The sequence below is a fragment of the Protopterus annectens genome, chromosome 13.part0 (genome assembly GCF_019279795.1).
Source record: "Protopterus annectens isolate FY-2018-M chromosome 13.part0, PAN1.0, whole genome shotgun sequence".
Taxonomy (NCBI): domain Eukaryota; kingdom Metazoa; phylum Chordata; order Ceratodontiformes; family Protopteridae; genus Protopterus; species Protopterus annectens.
The window spans coordinates 1,173,759,613-1,173,779,767 of record NC_056747.1 but is presented as its reverse complement, the minus strand read 5'-3'; the positions used below and the strand labels follow the sequence as shown (position 1 = coordinate 1,173,779,767).

Below are 20,155 nucleotides of genomic sequence, written 5' to 3'. Positions count from 1 at the left end.
AGAAAAAGAGAAACCTAAAGGGAGAATCAGAAACTGAGCTCTCCCTCTAAAGACTGAATCAGAAATCTGATATGGAAACCCTGTATCTGTCCCTTCATCTTCCTGTCCAGTTCAGAATCTTGAATCTCTTCAAGCAAAGAAGTATCCCTCTTTTTTTTTAACCAGAAACTTTTTTTATACAAAGAATCAATAACATGAATTAAACCCTGAACCAGGCCAAGTAAATTACTCCCATCCACAGAAATTTGAGGAAGAGTAGATGCATGTTTAACTTCTGTTTCTTTTTTATAGGAAATATGGGGCCAACAATGTTATTCATGGAAGCAGTAGCTTCCCCAGGGATGGGCACAACATTTTGACAGAATATGAAAGTCTACCCTGTTCCCTCCCCCAGGATCTGAAGTTTTGGAAGCTGCCCCACTGTTACAGCCTTGCAAAATATAACTCATACAGCTTTGACTACTGCAATGGTGATCAACATAAAGAACACTGTGCTGACACTTGTTGATGTGAAATAACAGTGATATTTAAGCATGGCTGGTAATTTAATCAGCTCCTCTACATCCATTTTTATATATAAACATATGGGTCTACTTCACTTCATCGAAATCCCATTTCACTGTCATTCATTTCACTGAGACCAAATCACCTAAAATTCAAAACACTGATAACTCATTTCACTGAATCTCATTTCACCGACAGCTTAAAATGCTAAATTTCACAAAACTAAATGGAAAACCATACACAAACTCACAAAACTAATGGCTACCTCTTTCTACAACTTAAAAACAAATTATATATCCTCAACAAAAAACAAACAATATAAAACCAAACTAAGTTGGGGCTACACCCCACACCCCCAACATGGGAGGCTATGCCTATCTCCAGGTCACACTGTAGCGGGGAACAGGGCATATACCTTTTACTTGCCTCACAGTACTCTACACACTGCCACATCAAGTCTATAGCTTAAAAGTCAGTGAAATGAGTTGTCAGTGTTGTGAACTTTAGGTGATTTGGTCTCAGTGAAATGAATGTCAGTGAAATGGGATTTTGGTGAAGTGAAGTAGACCCATATACGTTTGTATATACACACAGACACACACACACACACACACACACACACACACACACACACACACACACACACACACACACACACACACACACACACACACACATATTTGAATCTAGTACCATTAGACTCAAGTGACTAAGGTTGAAACTAACATATTAGCTTTATATTATAGTATTACCGTACGCCCAGTGTAACCAGCCACTGGGGATGCACAAGCCAGTGCATTGCTTTGTGCCGGTCCCAAGCCCGGATAAATGGGGAGGGTTGCATCAGGAAAGGCATCTGGCGTAAAACCTCGGCCAAATGACTTACGTGGAGAACATTTCATATTTCCATACCAGATTGGTCAAAGCCCGGGTTAACAATGACCGCCACCAGTACTGTTAGCCAACAGGGTGCTGGCGGAAATTGGGCTACTATTGGCCGAAGGAGAAGAGGAGGGGGAAGGCTTGCCCGAAGGCAGGAAGAGAGGAGGAAGGTTAGGAGTGTAGTAGTGCGGGTACGAACTTTGAATGTTGGCAGTATGACTGGTATAGGGAGAGGGCTAGCTGATAGGATGGAGAGAAGGAAGGTTGATGTATTGTGCGTGCAAGAGACCAGATGGAAGGGAAGTAAGGCCATGTGTACAGGAGGTGGGTTCAAATTGTTCTATCATGGTGTGGATGGCAGGGGAAATGGGGTAGGGGTTATCTTAAAGGGACAGTATGCCAAGAGTGTTTTGGAGGTGAAGAGAGTGTCTGGTATAGTGATGTTTATGAAGCTTGAAATTGATGGTGTAATAATAGATATTTGTTAGTGCATATGCTCCACAAGTTGGGTGTGCGATGGATGAAAAAGAAAAATTTTGGAGTGAGTTAGATGAAGTGGTGGTGAGTGTATCAAAGGGTGAGAGACTAGTGATTGGAGCGGACTTCAATGGACATGTTGGTGAAGTGAACAGAGGGGAGGAGGGAAGTGATGGGTAGGTATGATGTTAAAGTGTGGAATGCTGAAGGTCAGATGATTGTGGATTTTTTGAAAAGGATGGACATGACTGTGGTGAATATGTATTTTAAGAAGAGGGAGGAGCACAGGGTGATGTACAAGAGTGGAGGAAGATGCACTCAGGTGGATTATATCCTATGTAGGAGGGGCCAGTCTGAAGGAGATTGGAGACTGTAAGTGGTGACAGGGAAAGTGTAGTTAAGCAGCACAGAATGGTGGTCTGTAGGATGGCGTTGGTGATCAAGATGAGGAGTGTGAAAGCGGTGCCAAGGAGTTAAATGGTGGGAGTTAAAAGGGTAATTGAGAGGTGGAGTTCAGGGAAGAGTTAAGACGGGCACTGGGAGGCAGTGAAGAGTTACGAATAGCTGGGTAACTATAACAGAGATAGTAAGGAGACTGCTAGAAAGGTGCTTGGTGTGACATCCTGGACAGAGGAAGGAGGACAAGGAGACCTGGTGGTGGAATGAGGGGTACAGGAGAGTATACAGAGAAGAGGCTGGCAAAGAAGAAGTGGGATTGTCAAAGAGATGAAGAATGTAGACATGAGTATAAGGAGATGAGGGCCGCGGCAAAGTGGTGCTGAGGATAAGGCATATGGAGAGTTGCATGAGAGAGATTGGACACTAAGGAGGGAGAAAATGACCTGTACCGATTGGCTAGACAGAGGGATAGAGCCAGGAAAGATGTGCAGCAGGTAAGGGTGATAAAGTATAGTGAGGGAAACGTACTCACAAGCGAGGAGTGTGTGTTGAGTAGATGGAAAGAGTACTTTCAGGGGCTGATGAATGAGAGAGAGAAGGCTGGATGATGTGGGGATAGTGAATCAGGAAGTGAAACAGATTAGCAAGGAGGAAGTAAGGACAGCTATGAAGAGGATGAAGAATGGAAAGGCTGTTGGCCCAGATGACATACCAGTGGAAGCATGGAGGTGCTTAGGAGAAATGGCAGTGGAATTTTTAACCAGATTGTTTAATGAAATTTTGGAAAGTCAGAGGATGCCTGAGGAGTGGAGAAAACGTGTTTTGGTACCTATATTTAAGAATAAGGGTGATGTGCAGGGCTGCAGTAACTACAGAGGGATAAAATTGATCAGTCACAGCTTGAAGTTATGGGAAAGAGTAGTTGGGAGGGTGGCTTAATGGTTAAGGTGATTACCTTACAAACATAAGGTGCAGGGTTTGAGTCTCAAGGCATAACTGGCTAGGCTTAAAATGGCTCACAAGGGAAGTTAGCTTAGTACTAATCTATGAACCTAGTGGAAGCTAGGTTAAGAAGGGAGGTGATGATTAGTGATCAGCAGTATGGTTTCATGCCAGGAAAGAGCACTACAGATGTAATGTTTGCTCTGAGAGTGTTGTTGGAGAAATACAGAGAAGGTCAAAAGGAGTTGCATTGTGTCTTTGTGGACTTAGAGAAAGCATATGACAGGGTGCCTAGAGAGGAGTTGTGGTATTGTATGAGGAAGTCGGGAGTGGCAGAGAAGTATGTAAGAGTGGTACAGGATATGTACGAGGGTAGCGTGACAGTGGTGAGGACTGCAGTGGAAGTGACAGATACATTTAAGGTGGAAGTGGGATTACATCAAGGATCAGCTCTGAGCCCTTTCTTATTTGCAGTGGTGATAGACAGGTTGACAGATGAGACCAGACATGAGATCCCATGGACTATGATGTTTGCAGATGACATTATGATCTGTAGTGAGTGTAGAGACCAGGTTGAAAAGACTCTGGAGAGGTGGCGATATGCTCTAGAGAGGAGAGGAATGAAGGTCAGCAGGACTAAGACAGAATATATGTGTGTAAATGAGAGGGAGGGTAGAGGAATGGTGAGGATGCAGGGAGTAGAGTTGGCAAAGGTGGATGAGTTTAAGTACTTGGGATCAACAGTTCAGAGTAATGGTGAATGTGGAAGAGAGGTGAAGAAGAGTACAGGTAGGGTGGAATAGGTGGAGAAGAGTATCAGGAGTGATTTGTGACAGACGGGTACCAGTAGGCGAAAAGGGAAGGTCTACAAGAGGGTAGTGAGACCAGCTATATTTATATGGGTTGGAGATGGTGGCATTGACAAAAAGGCAAGAGTCAGAGCTGGATGTGGCAGTTAAGATTCGCACTGGGTGTGACCAGGATGGACAGGATTAGGAATCAGTATATTAGAGAGTCAGCTCAGGTTGGACAGTTTGGAGACAAAGCAAGAGAGATTGCGTTGGTTTGGACATGTGCTGAGGAGGGATGCTGGGTATATTGGGAAAAGGATGCTGAGGATGGAGCTGCCAGGTAAGAGGAAAAGAGGAAGGCCTAAGATAAGGTTAATGGATGTAGTGAGAGAGGACATGCAGGTGGTTGGTGTGACAGAGCAAGATGCAGAGGACAGGAAGAAATGGAAACAGATGATCCGCTGTCGCGCGCCCTAATGGAAACAGCCAAAAGAAGATGATGATGATGGTGACCGTATGCCCAGTGTAATTTTAACCGTAGTTAGAAATGGATACGTGTTGGTACACTGCAAAGTACTGGTTTATGTTATATGCTGTATGTTTGCTTTCATAACATACTATCGCTTTAACTCTTAGGAACTACGTTTAACAGTAGCTGTTGTCAGGTTTGTTGCAATGCTTTTATGTTAACATTTAGAATGCCCTTGCCCTTGTAGAGACTGTAATAAGCTCAACTGCAAGTCTCCAATGTGTGTAATAGCTACCCTTCAAGTACTATTCCTTATGTTTTTGCTTTTTCTCCTATTCTTTTTAGTAACAGCCATGCAAACGGAGCAGATATTAGCACCTTACACTGCGTAACATGCCCCCCAACAATCTGATTAATAAAACCTGCATAAAATCAGCAGAAAGGAAACTATATGTATGTGTCTTTACCTGAATCCATCCATCCATCCACCCTCAATCCCTTTTCTCATTCTACACATGGGGTCGGGGTGTCACTTTCGCAATGACAATCATCTCAAGCCATAACTGAATACAGAGTTTCCTACATTATTTTAACAGTATAAACTGTTCTACTAAAACTCTACATTTAACCACTGTACATACTCCCTATACTCCCCTACTAGGTGCCGCAATGGTGATTGCTCTGCCAGGGATATAGGAAATTATGGTAGCCCTTAGTCTCCTACAGCCCCACTAACACTCATCCTAGTGCTTTTTAATTATATTTTAGTGGTTATACCCCGACATGGTATGCAAGTCATATTATTCATCTCTCTAGCCACTTTACTGATTGTTTTTTGCACAGTCTAGTCGACTTGAGACCTTGCTCTACCTGCTCAGTTCACCTTGCTTCACTGGCTCACTCCACTCCCTTACCTTAGCCCCACTCCCACCCCATATCAATTACTTTTACAGTTAGCCAAACTCTTCCTAGCCAATCTCATCCAGTCAGATTCCCATATCCATCTACCTCCTCTCACTATCTCTTCACATCCACCCATTTCTTGATCAAACTACCCCACCTACTTATCCCCAACCAAGCACTTTGCTTCATTTACCTCACCCCCTCACATTATACCTCATCATTATAATCCTCCTGTCTACCTCCCTATCCTCCATTACTACCTGACACCTGTTTTAACCCTCACCTATATACCCTACTCCCATCTCCAGCACACCATATATCAATATCTACTTTCCAACCAATCTTACGTTACAAAACTACTCTATTCATCCTTTGCTATCTCCTATAATCACCATTACTTCGAATTCCCTATATAAACTCCCCTACAACACAGACATTCCTTCACACATCTTCCTTACACACACAAATTCATCTCCACAATGTGTCTCTTCTTCAATACTATTTGCTTTACATTCTCTCTATCTCCTACTGCAATTAACATCACATCAATCAGCCGTGTCTCATAAACCTACATCTACAACCACACTTACACAATCTCTCCCTAGTTACTCTGCAGTAGCTTTCAGTCTATACACAACAAATGTAATATTACTGTTCAAACTAAAAATCGTCCCCTTCAAAATAACTAGAGCAGTACCCTTATTGCCACTACAAAACAAAAAGAAACTCCTATCTGTAGCTCTCCCCATTTACTGCAGCAATTCAATGCAGAGGCATACATCCAAATCCTGGTCCCTCCCCCACCACTTACAAGTCCCCTAGTTGCCTTTGGACATTTGTCAAGACCAAATTACATTCTTATATAATCTGAAAAAGTTTTGACAACTTGCAGTTGTGCTTTCAGTTCCTCATCTAATGAGCTATACAGTTTTAAATCATTGACAGAGAGAACATGCACTTTGTTTTCTAGGAGCAAAATTATAGCCATGGCCTAAGCTAAGTAGACAGCTTAGTGGGTTAAGGGCAAGGTAGAATAGCAGCAGTGACAGGAGTCACCCTGGAATATCCCCTTTGAATTTTTTATCCCTGGGATAATAAGTTTTCCTTAAGTTTTCCTTTATCATGGCTTAATTGCAAAGTGGTCTGCCACTGTTTCATTGTCACTGTAATGTAGTAGATCAGTGTAGGGTGTATAAATATTCATTTTAAGCACTTTATCAAATGCTTTTTGTAGTCAATTATTGCCATATTTAGATTCTTCCCTTTTTACAATTCTCCACTATGACTTTATTTAACAACAAATGATCCTTTATTCCAGATGACTTTCTTTTATTGCCCCTTTGTTTTACTGCAGAATCGAGTTTTACTTCTAAATGACTATAAACTGTCAGCATCAATTCCATTATATAGTTACATTTTCGGAGGCAAGCCTATTGGCCTATAATTTTAGGGTAGCTTCCAGATTCAGTCTTGGGTAGGGGCATTGTTTTTCCAGTTGTTAGCCATAGTGCGCATATAGTGGATTCTTACTTATGGCTAAATCGGTGCAAAGATGTTAATACTTTTAACCAAAGTTAGGTACTGCATCTGGGCCTGGGGTTTTTCCAGTCAGAGGCTTTTCTTGACTTTGTTTCAATCTTTCTGGCTGTTACTTCATCCCTTTCATATCCTGTACCTTTAAACTTCTTATTCTTTATTTTTCACTTTTTTCTATCCATTTAGCATCTTTGTTATGTTCCACAGGATCTTCATAGATCTCCAAAATATATCTATTTTTTCTTTTTTGGTGATCTTTCAGTTCCTTTACCTTGTTTCTCAATTCTCTGTAAAATATTTTGGGTCATCAATAAATTGCTTATTTTGTACTTTTCCTTTATTGCTTATTTTGTACTTTTCCTTTATATTTATCTGCAAGTTTTCCACCTACACTGAGATTTTAGTTTATTTGCAATAGTGCATGATAGATTCTGGTCTGTTCTAATATTGCACTTTGCTTTTATCTCGTCAGTCTTTCTTACTATTTTTTGTTGATCTGTTCTATATTCTTGTAACAGTGACACTTGTCTTAATCGCTTTATAGTTTTCTCTGTTCGATACCTCCATAATGGTCTTCGATTTCTCCCCTTCCTTTCTCTCACTACCCTGTGTTCATGTGGTAGAACTTTATCAGTTAATAATTTAGCTGCACAGTAATATATCCTGTTTAGTTCTGTTGTATGGCATGGATCTTTATGGACAGTCCTAATTACCATGTTCATTTGCTTTATCAACCTTCTGACATTTTGGGGTTTTATCTCTTTCATTGATCTTATATGTCTCTATGTCTATTAAATAAACTAACTCTTCGTAGCTCATTTTCTTCTAAATTAAGAGCACATTTTTTTGTTTTCCATTTCCTGCAGGCATTCTATAGAAAGTTCTGTAACATCCTCCTGTGGCACATTCTCTTCAATTTCATCCTGTGCCATCTGTTGCTCTGTCACATGGGAACTTACTGACGGTCCTCCCTCAACATTGACTGCATAAGTTTCCACAATTTCCTGTTCCTTCCCTTGCTGTCTAGCTTCAAGTAATCTTCTCAGATGGTTCCAGAACTGTAACTGTAGATGCACAGGATTCATCCACACACCAGACATGATTATATTGAGTCTTTATTTAGTGATTCTGGTGAACCTAAATTGGTTGTTAATGTGCCAGAGAAAGACAGACTTAGATTACTTACACATGTCAGTGTTTTTGCTACATTGGAAGTAGTTACTTAGGAAAAACTCCCTGCAGACCTCTAGCCATCAGATCTGTCTTGTCTACAGTGTCATTATCTTCCCTATTATAACCATTCTGCTGCTATGGATTTTTTTATACAGGAAGGTAAGGGATGTCTTACAGGCTCTGGTAAAGTAGGCCTGATCCACTCCATCTTTGTCTCCAGGCTAGATGGTGGTATTCTTGCTTTTGATGCAGAAGCCTGTGGGTTCTGCTCCCACAGTATGTAGATGGATTGCTGATACTGTACTGTGTTGTACTTTTAAAGGGATGGATGCTGCAGTCCTGAGTATGTTCTCCTTTGCAGGAGGTACCTAGTAAGTATGAACCTGCTATCAGTTTGTCATCAATTCTTTATTACAGTATTACCAGTGTATCATTTTTTTTAATGTAGCGTAGGCAATTTGTCCTTCAAGGGCAACCGACACTTATTTGTAGATGAAACAATGAAATATAAAGTTGTTTGCTTGCAGCAAACTCTTCATTAATTACAGATCTCTTTAATGTGGAATTATTCAGATGAATTTTACTACTGTAGAGATTGTGCATATTTACTGATATTGGTGGATTGTAATGACAAACGTTTGAGTAGACTTTTATGATGGAAATGTTCTGAATTGGGCAGTTTTTTGTCATTATTGGTTTGTACATTTTTCATTGCTTTACTGGAAAATGTTCAAAACAATAAAATTTAACAACTCTAACAAGTGTATATTATAATACAAGGAATATAATTTAATGTAATCAGGAAGGCCAAAGAACACGTGTATGTTTGCATGGTCCTAAATATGTGTGCAAGGGCCAATGATTTGAAAACAGCCCAAAGGTAAACTTTATCCACCACTGGCCAGATGCAGTTTCTTTGGATGTGGGTTCCAATGCTATTTCAATGAATGTGAGTTTCAAGGGCACAGAAGTTTTAATGCTAACTCTGTTTCATTGTGAGCCTGTGTTACTTTGTTTATCAGATGTCTATCAGTGTTTGTGCTATAAAATTTAATATAAAAGTTTTAAATTAAATCAAATGTCGTAGAAGTAAAGCATAAAACAGTGTGCACATTAGTGTTTATGATAAATGGGAGAAATAGCCAAGTAATGGGAAACTGGAATGAGTAAGCAAGGGGGGCTGTGTATGGGGACCCCATTTGACCATGATTTCGTGAGGCTTTAGGTGGCGATCTCAAAGGCAGCCCTGGGTGGCACATACAAGGCTTAACGTACAAGGCCATGTCAAACCCAGAGCTGTTGGACATGCTACATAAAGAAATCCCAATCCCTCATAGCCACACGCTCCAGGGATCTAAGCCTTGTCATCACAATAAACAAAACATGCTGGAGGGATGGGTTCCTGACCCAGAGACTCCCCAGACTCTGGAATAGATTGCCCGTACATGTCAAGCAGAGTGCCACTCTTTGGCCTGATCAAAGGAACCTTGTGATTGGATGGGAGAAAGGAAATTCACCCGAAGATCCGTCAGTCACCCTGCTAGACAGGGGTCCAGGGAAGTAAATAGTGCAGGAAGAAATAGCCAGGAATTGTTATGGCTAGGCTTGTATAGGCCCTAGGGCTGATAGCCTAGTACCAACCTATGAACCAAACTCCAGCTAAGCCACTGATTTAAGTGCCAGTTTCAATAATTCATTTTAAATATCAGTTTTAATACAAAGAGAGGACCATCTTTGTTTTAGTGGAAAGTGTTTACACCCTGAAGGATGTCAGGGAGTCTCAGTGGTTTCATTAACAAAAGCTCCCTAGTCTTCTTTAAAATTAGAAATGTATGCGTTTTCAGTGAGAACTAATTTTTACTTCTTCCATGAAAGCATCAGGTGCTTTGTGATGTATATCTGAGCATGTCTTCTCCAGATGTTGTATTGGGAGGGATTAGATAATATCTCAGTAATAACTGGCTAGGCTTAAAATGGCTCACAAGGGAAGTTAGCTTAGTACTAATCGATGAACCTAGTGGAAGCTAGGTTAAGAAGGGAGGTGATGATTAGTGATCAGCAGTATGGTTTCATGCCAGGAAAGAGCACTACAGATGTAATGTTTGCTCTGAGAGTGTTGTTGGAGAAATACAGAGAAGGTCAAAAGGAGTTGCATTGTGTCTTTGTGGACTTAGGGAAACCATATGACAGGGTGCCTAGAGAGGAGTTGTGGTATTGTATGAGGAAGTCGGGAGTGGCAGAGAAGTATGTAAGAGTGGTACAGGATATGTACGAGGGTAGCGTGACAGTGGTGAGGACTGCAGTGGAAGTGACAGATACATTTAAGGTGGAAGTGGGATTACATCAAGGATCAGCTCTGAGCCCTTTCTTATTTGCAGTGGTGATAGACATGTTGACAGATGAGACCAGACATGAGGTCCCATGGACTATGATGTTTGCAGATGACATTATGATCTGTAGTGAGTGTAGAGACCAGGTTGAGAAGACTCTGGAGAGGTGGCGATATGCTCTAGAGAGGAGAGGAATGAAGGTCAGCAGGACTAAGACAGAATATATGTGTGTAAATGAGAGGGAGGGTAGAGGAATGGTGAGGATGCAGGGAGTAGAGTTGGCAAAGGTGGATGAGTTTAAGTACTTGGGATCAACAGTTCAGAGTAATGGTGAATGTGGAAGAGAGGTGAAGAAGAGTACAGGTAGGGTGGAATAGGTGGAGAAGAGTATCAGGAGTGATTTGTGACAGACGGGTACCAGTAAGAGCGAAAGGGAAGGTCTACAAGAGGGTAGTGAGACCAGCTATGTTATATGGGTTGGAGATGGTGGCATTGACAAAAAGGCAAGAGTCAGAGCTGGATGTGGCAGTTAAGATTCGCACTGGGTGTGACCAGGATGGACAGGATTAGGAATCAGTATATTAGAGAGTCAGCTCAGGTTGGATAGTTTGGAGACAAAGCAAGAGAGGCGAGATTGCGTTGGTTTGGACATGTGCTGAGGAGGGATGCTGGGTATATTGGGAAAAGGATGCTGAGGATGGAGCTGCCAGGTAAGAGGAAAAGAGGAAGGCCTAAGATAAGGTTAATGGGTGTAGTGAGAGAGGACATGCAGGTGGTTGGTGTGACAGAGCAAGATGCAGAGGACAGGAAGAAATGGAAACAGATGATCCGCTGTGGCGACCCCTAATGGAAACAGCCAAAAGAAGATGATGATGATGGTGACCGTATGCCCAGTGTAATTTTAACCGTAGTTAGAAATGGATATGTGTTGGTACACTGCAAAGTACTGGTTTATGTTATATGCTGTATGTTTGCTTTCATAACATACTATCGCTTTAACTCTTAGGAGCTACGTTTAACAGTAGCTGTTGTCAGGTTTGTTGCAATGCTTTTATGTTAACATTTAGAATGCCCTTGCCCTTGTAGAGACTGTAATAAGCTCAACTGCAAGTCTCCAATGTGTGTAATAGCTACCCTTCAAGTACTATTCCTTATGTTTTTGCTTTTTCTCCTATTCTTTTTAGTAACTAACAGCCATGCAAACGGAGCAGATATTAGCACCTTACACTGCGTAACATGCCCCCCAACAATCTGATTAATAAAACCTGCATAAAATCAGCAGAAAGGAAACTATATGTATGTGTCTTTACCTGAATCCATCCATCCATCCACCCTCAATCCCTTTTCTCATTCTACACATGGGGTCGGGGTGTCACTTTCGCAATGACAATCATCTCAAGCCATAACTGAATACAGAGTTTCCTACATTATTTTAACAGTGTAAACTGTTCTACTAAAACTCTACATTTAACCACTGTACATACTCCCTATACTCCCCTACTAGGTGCCGCAATGGTGATTGCTCTGCCAGGGATATAGGAAATTATGGTAGCCCCCACTTAGTCTCCTACAGCCCCACTAACACTCATCCTGATAAAGTGCTTTTTAATTATATTTTAGTGGTTATACCCCGACATGGTATGCAAGTCATATTATTCATCTCTCTAGCCACTTTACTGATTGTTTTTTGCACAGTCTAGTCGACTTGAGACCTAGCTCTACCTGCTCAGTTCACCCTTGCTTCACTCGGGCTCACTCCACTCCCTTACCTTAGCCCCACTCCCACCCCATATCAATTACTTTTACAGTTAGCCAAACTCTTCCTAGCCAATCTCATCCAGTCAGATTCCCATATCCATCTACCTCCTCTCACTATCTCTTCACATCCACCCATTTCTTGATCAAACTACCCCACCTACTTATCTCCCAACCAAACGCACTTTGCTTCATTTACCTCACCCCCTCACATTATACCTCATCATTATAATCCTCCTGTCTACCTCCCTATCCTCCATTACTACCCGACACCTGTTTTAACCCTCACCCATATACCCTACTCCCATCTCCAGCACACCATATATCAATATCTACTTTCCAACCAATCTTACGTTACAAAACTACTCTATTCATCCTTTGCTATCTCCTATAATCACCATTACTTCGAATTCCCTATATAAACTCCCCTACAACACAGACATTCCTTCACACATCTTCCTTACACACACAAATTCATCTCCACAATGTGTCTCTTCTTCAATACTATTTGCTTTACATTCTCTCTATCTCCTACTGCAATTAACATCACATCAATCAGCCGTGTCTCATAAACCTACATCTACAACCACACTTACACAATCTCTCCCTAGTTACTCTGCAGTAGCTTTCAGTCTATACACAACAAATGTAATATTACTGTTCAAACTAAAAATCGTCCCCTTCAAAATAACTAGAGCAGTACCCTTATTCGATACTGCCACTACAAAACCAAAAAGAAACTCCTATCTGTAGCTCTCCCCATTTACTGCAACTTAATTCAATGCAGAGGCATACATCCAAATCCTGGTCCCTCCCCCACCACTTACAAGTCCCCTAGTTGCCTTTGGACATTTGTCAAGACCAAATTACATTCTTATATAATCTGAAAAAGTTTTGACAACTTGCAGTTGTGCTTTCAGTTCCTCATCTAATGAGCTATACAGTTTTAAATCATTGACAGAGAGAACATGCACTTTGTTTTCTAGGAGCAAAATTATAGCCATGGCCTAAGCTAAGTAGACAGCTTAGTGGGTTAAGGGCAAGGTAGAATAGCAGCAGTGACAGTGAGTCACCCTGGAATATCCCCCTTTGAATTTTTTATCCCTGGGATAATAAGTTTTCCTTAAGTTTTCCTTTATCATGGCTTAATTGCAAAGTGGTCTGCCACTGTTTCATTGTCACTGTAATGTAGTAGATCAGTGTAGGGTGTATCGTATTCATTTTTAAGCACTTTATCAAATGCTTTTTTGTAGTCAATTCGTGCCATATTTAGATTCTTCCCCTTTTTACAATTCTCCACTATGACTTTATTTAACAACAAATGATCCTTTATTCCAGATGACTTTCTTTTATTGCCCCTTTGTTTTACTGCCAGAATCGAGTTTTACTTCTAAATGACTATAAACTGTCAGCATCAATTCCCGTATATAGTTACATTTTCGGAAGGCAAGCCTATTGGCCTATAATTTTTAGGGTAGCTTCCAGATTCAGTCTTAGGTAGGAGCATTGTTTTTCCAGTTGTTAGCCATGGTGCGCATATAATTAGTTCTTACTTATGGCTAAATCGTGGTGCAAAGATGTTAATACTTTTAACCAAAAGTTAGGTACTGCATCTGGGCCTGGGGTTTTCCAGTCAGAGGCTTTTCTTGACTTTGTTTCAATCTTTCTGGCTGTTACTTCATCCCCTTTCATATCCTGTACCTTTAAACTTCTTATTCTTTATTTTACTTTTTTTCTATCCATTTAGCATCTTTGTTATGTTCCACAGGATCTTCATAGATCTCCAAAATATATCTATTTTTTTCTTTTTTGGTGATCTTTCAGTTCCTTTTACCTTGTTTCTCAATTCTCTGTAAAATATTTTTGGGTCATCAATAAATTGCTTATTTTGTACTTTTCCTTTATTGCTTATTTTGTACTTTTCCTTTATATTTATCTGCGTGCAAGTTTTTCCACCTACACTGAGATTTTTAGTTTATTTGCAATAGTGCATGATAGATTCTGGTCTGTTCTAATATTGCACTTTGCTTTTATCTCGTCAGTCTTTCTTACTATTTTTTGTTGATCTGTTCTATATTCTTGTAACAGTGACACTTGTCTTAATCGCTTTATAGTTTTCTCTGTTCGATACCTCCATAATGGTCTTCGATTTCTCCACTTCCTTTCTCTCACTACCCTGTGTTCATGTGGTAGAACTTTATCAGTTAATAATTTAGCTGCACAGTAATATATCCTGTTTAGTTCTGTTGTATGGCATGGATCTTTATGGACAGTCCTAATTACCATGTTCATTTGCTTTATCAACCTTCTGACATTTTGGGGTTTATCTCTTTCATTGATCTTATATGTCTCTATGTCTATTAAATAAACTAACTCTTCGCTTAGCTCATTTTCTTCTAAATTAAGAGCACATTTTTTTGTTTTCCATTTCCTGCAGGCATTCTATAGAAAGTTCTGTAACATCCTCCTGTGGCACATTCTCTTCAATTTCATCCTGTGCCATCTGTTGCTCTGTCACATGGGAACTTACTGACCGGTCACTCCTCAACATTGACTGCATAAGTTTCCACAATTTCCTGTTCCTTCCCTTGCTGTCTAGCTTCAAGTAATCTTCTCAGATGGCGTTCCAGAACTGTAACTGTAGATGCACAGGATTCATCCACACACCAGACATGATTATATTGAGTCTTTATTTAGTGATTCTGGTGAACCTAAATTGGTTGTTAATGTGCCAGAGAAAGACAGACTTAGATTACTTACACATGTCAGTGTTTTTGCTACATTGGAAGTAGTTACTTAGGAAAAACTCCCTGCAGACCTCTAGCCATCAGATCTGTCTTGTCTACAGTGTCATTATCTTCCTATTATAACCATTCTGCTGCTATGGATTTTTTTATACAGGAAGGTAAGGGATGTCTTACAGGCTCTGGTAAAGTAGGCCTGATCCACTCCATCTTTGTCTCCAGGCTAGATGGTGGTATTCTTGCTTTTGATGCAGAAGCCTGTGGGTTCTGCTCCCACAGTATGTAGATGGATTGCTGATACTGTACTGTGTTGTACTTTTAAAGGGGATGGATGCTGCAGTCCTGAGTATGTTCTCCTTTGCAGGAGGTACCTAGTAAGTATGAACCTGCTATCAGTTTGTCATCAATTCTTTATTACAGTATTACCAGTGTATCATTTTTTTTTAATGTAGCGTAGGCAATTTGTCCTTCAAGGGCAACCAACACTTATTTGTAGATGAAACAATGAAATATAAAGTTGTTTGCTTGCAGCAAACTCTTCATTAATTACAGACCTCTTTAATGTGGAATTATTCAGATGAATTTTACTACTGTAGAGATTGTGCATATTTACTGATATTGGTGGATTGTAATGACAAACATTTGAGTAGACTTTTATGATGGAAATGTTCTGAATTGGGCAGTTTTTGTCATTATTGGTTTGTACATTTTTTTTCATTGCTTACTGGAAAAATGTTCAAAACAATAAAATTTAACACGCTCTAACAAGTGTGCCATATTATAACACAAGGAATATAATTTAATGTAATCAGGAAGGCCAAAGAACACGTGTATGTTTGCATGGTCCTAAATATGTGTGCAAGGGGCCAATGATTTGAAAACAGCCCAAAGGTAAACTTTATCCACCACTGGCCAGATGCAGTTTCTTTGGATGTGGGTTCCAATGCTATTTCAATGAATGTGAGTTTCAAGGGCACAGAAGTTTTAATGCTAACTCTGTTTTCATTGTGAGCCTGTGTTACTTTGTTTATCAGATGTCTATCAGTGTTTGTGCTATAAAATTTAATATAAAAGTTTTAAATTAAATCCAAATAATCGTAGAAGTAAAGCATAAAACAGTGTGCACATTAGTGTTTATGATAAATGGGGAGAAATAGCCAAGTAATGGGAAACTGGAATGGTCGCAGGGGGGGGGGGGGCTGTGTATGGGGACCCCATTTGACCATGATTTCGTGAGGCTTTAGGGGTGGCGATCTCAAAGGCAGCCCTGGGTGGCACATACAAGGCTTAACGTACAAGGCCATGTCAAACCCAGAGCTGTTGGACATGCTACACTTAAAGAAATCCCAATCCCTCATAGCCACACGCTCCAGGGATCTAAACCTTGTCATCACAATAAACAAAACATGCTGGAGGGATAGGTTCCTGACCCAGAGACTCCCCAGACTCTGGAATAGATTGCCCGTACATGTCAAGCAGAGTGCCTCTTTGGCCCTGATCAAAAGGAACCTTGACGATTGGATGGGAGAAAGGAAATTCACCCCGAAGATCACGTCAGTCACCCTGCTAGACAGGGGTCCAGGGAAGTAAATAGTGCAGGAAGAAATAGCCAGGGAATTGTTATGGCTAGGCTTGTATAGGCCCTAGGGCTGATAGCCTAGTACCAACCTATGAACCAAACTCCAGCTACGCCACTGATTTAAGTGCCAGTTTCAATAATTCATTTTTAAATATCAGTTTTAATACAAAAGAGAGGACCATCTTTGTTTTTCGTGGAAAGTGTTTTACACCCTGAAGGATGTCAGGGAGTCTCAGTGGTTTCATTAACAACAGAAAGCTCCCCTAGTCTTCTTTAAAATTAGAAATGTATGCGTTTTCAGTGAGAACTAATTTTTTACTTCTTTCGCAAAGCATCAGGTGCTTTGTGATGTATATCTGAGCATGTCTTCTCCAGATGTTGTATTGGGAGGGATTAGATAATATCTCATGTGTAGTAATAACTCGGTTAGGGTTGTATTTAGCTTTGTTAGTAAAGGTTGAGCTGGTTCATAACAACTTTAGTGCCTTATAAGTGAAAATAATTCCGGTTTGGCTTTGTGTCTTTTGCCAGATCTTTTACTAAAAGTTCAATGTTTGATACAAGTTCAAATGCTAATATAAATAAAGCATTATTGTTCTGGTTATATTTTGTGTTGTTTAATATTTTGTCTGTCCTTGATTTGCGTTTGTTGGTATCCTACAATCCCATCAGAGTGGGTGGGGTTACATAATTATGTATGCAAATTTTATGTTAATAAGTATCAATATTTTTGGCCTGTTATACCTACTTTTCATGGGCCTTTGTCCAGATTTTTGATGTTTCCAGGTTGAGAGGTATGGTAAGCACGTGTCACTAAAGGTATCCATTCTCTCAGCAGCCACATGGTAAATATTCAGTTTCATATCACAACAGTTTTTATTTATTTTTTGTTAGTTTAGTTTAGTCAGGGAAAGCAGGCAAAGATGTCATCAGAGGATTACGGCAAGCTGACAAAGAACCAGTTGGCCAAAGTGTGTGAAGCCAAAGGACTGCTGTATGCTAACCTGGCTAAAGAAGAAATTATTTCAGCCTTAGTCGCAGCTCAGACCAACATCCAGGAGGGCAGGCAGTTTGGTGATGGGGATTTACTGCCCTCAGAAACAGGACAGTTCTCCTTTTCCTCAGAGGACTTAAAAATCCGGTTCGAGTTAGATACTTGAACTGGAGGCCAAACATTTGGAATTAGAATCAGCAGAGAGACTGCGGCATTTGGAGGTTGAAGTAGAATTAGCAGACTGCAGCATTTACAGGCTGAAGAAAATAAGAAGCAGATTCAACATGAACAGGAGATTCTGACTCTTCTCCAGGGTCATGGAGGTATTGGGAAAGGAAATATCTGAACCCCAGAAATTTCTTCCACAGTTTACAGTGTTTTGACAGTTTTATTCATGTGTATGTAAACGGTATAATGTTGACTAAGAGCATTGGATGGGAGATCGTAGGTTTACCCCGGGTATCACTTCTGTGTCACTGTTAGACAGAGGCACAGTATACTAACCTCAAAAAAGGGCATAACAAAATTAATTTAAAATGGGTGGCGAAAGCCAAACACACCCTGGCTAGGCTTATAAATGCCCTAGGGCAGATAGCCTAGTATGAACCTATGAACCTATGAGCCTATGAGCCCCTTAAAATCCCTAAACTTCACAACCCTTAATCTTCAAAGTATAATAAAAAAAACTCCACATCTACATGCCTGATTAAGCCAATATAAATCTGGACTTCATTGCAGCTACTGAAATTGGCTATAAGATACTGAATTCCTACCCCCTAGCTATGCTTGCCTTAGAGTAGACAGAATACAGAAAAAAGGTGGTGGCGTTGCATTAATACACCCAAACACTTTCACTGTAGTTCCATATACTAAACCTATCTCGCAGTTCTCCACAGCAGAGATACTAGTAGCCTTCCTTAAATTGAACAAATGTAAATGCCTTTGTATAATTGTCCTATACATCACCCCCCAGGCAATAACATTCCTATACTAGAAGATATCCTTGCCTGGACAACTAACAATATTAAAAACAAAACTATCATCTTAGGCAATGTTAACATTAACTGGTTTGATATCTCTAATCAGCACCCTTCTACCACCAGTCTTTACAACTACACCCACCGAATCACTAGTATAACTAGACCCAACAATAAAAGTAACACAGGCTCAATCTTGGACTGGATCCTGGTTTCTGAGCCTAACAACATCTCTTCCTCTGGTATACTACCAAACAGCATTAGTGACCACTCACTAGCCTTTACAGTATGCAACTCTACCTCAGTACTAAGTAAACACCAAATTAAGCAAACCAGAGATCTTTCACACTTCTGCCCTATCACCTTTAATGATATCTTACAAAGTATCAGTTGGGCATTAAAAACTCTCCCTCTCAATGATGCTGTTGAATTCTTCAATTAAACATTTCTTATGATTTTAAATAGTTTAGCCCCCTCTGTCAAAAAAGAGCATAAGCTAAGCAAGCCAGCTGGCTTACCAAACCCACAAAACAAATCATGACTGCAAGGGACAAAGTCTGGAAAGTTTGGCAAAAAAATAAAAATCCTTCAGACCCCATTCATTATAAACAGCTATGCAATCAGGTAAAATAACTCATCATTACAAATAAAGAATATTTCCACACCCTTGAAAACCAACATAAACTAAACTCAAAGAAATTTTGGGGAGCAATCAATTATCTACTTCATCCAGGCTCAAATAACAATCCTTGCCCCAATCCAGACAAAACACCCACTGAAACAGCCTCACTATAACTCATTTTATTGACACCATAGTTAAACTCAGCACTACTTTTCCACAAAGCTCAATCCAGCAGAATCTCCATCATTATACTCCACTATCTCCTCTCTACCAAACTTTTCCCTCTCACCTACACTTACCTCCATTAGAAAAAAAAAATCCTCCTTAAACTCAAACCTTGTACTAATGCACCAGACAACCTACCAGCAGAATTCCTAAAAATTTTCAGCTAGCTCCACTGCCTACCCTATCAGCATACTCCTTAACAATCAACTCAGGAGTCCTTCATACCAAATATCTGGAAGAAAGCATATATCATTCCACTTCATAAAGGCAGTACCGACTCGGACATCTCCAATTTCCGATCAATCACTATTCCCTCTCCAATCTCCAAAATATTAGAAAAATGTGTTCGTAATCAGCTTCTCAATCATCTAGTTACACACCAAATCCTTTCCCCCACTCAGCATGGTTTCAGGCTAGGTCATAGTACTAATACTGCTCTCATTTCCTTTATGAACACAGTAAATAGGGCCTGCAATGCTGGCCACTGTCTCCTCACTCTTCCTTGACCTCTCAAAAGCCTTTGATACAGTATCCCATCCCCTTTTTCTCTCCAATCTCTCCAACATGGGTGTCTCACCCCCAACCCTAAATTGGTTCTCAAACTACCTATCCGACAGGCAACAATCGACCAAATGGCAACAAACCTTCTCACCATTCCTAAACACCATCACTGGTGTACCTCCAAGGATCCATATTGGGAACCTCCTATTTAGCATATTCACTAACAACTTCCATTCCACTCTTACACAAGGCACTGTCATTCAATATGCAGATGACTCTACAATCATTTGCACTGCCAAATCCACATCTGAGCTACAACTTCTTACCCAAAATACCTTTACATCAACTGAAA

The 20,155-nt window shown here is 40.3% G+C and overlaps 1 protein-coding gene across 1 annotated transcript in view; it reads right to left on the bottom strand.

Annotated features, from left to right (window-relative positions):
* DHX8 (DEAH-box helicase 8) overlaps positions 1-20,155 on the bottom strand; it is a 959,075-nt gene that overhangs the window by 775,225 nt on the left and 163,695 nt on the right. The window lies entirely within an intron of this gene.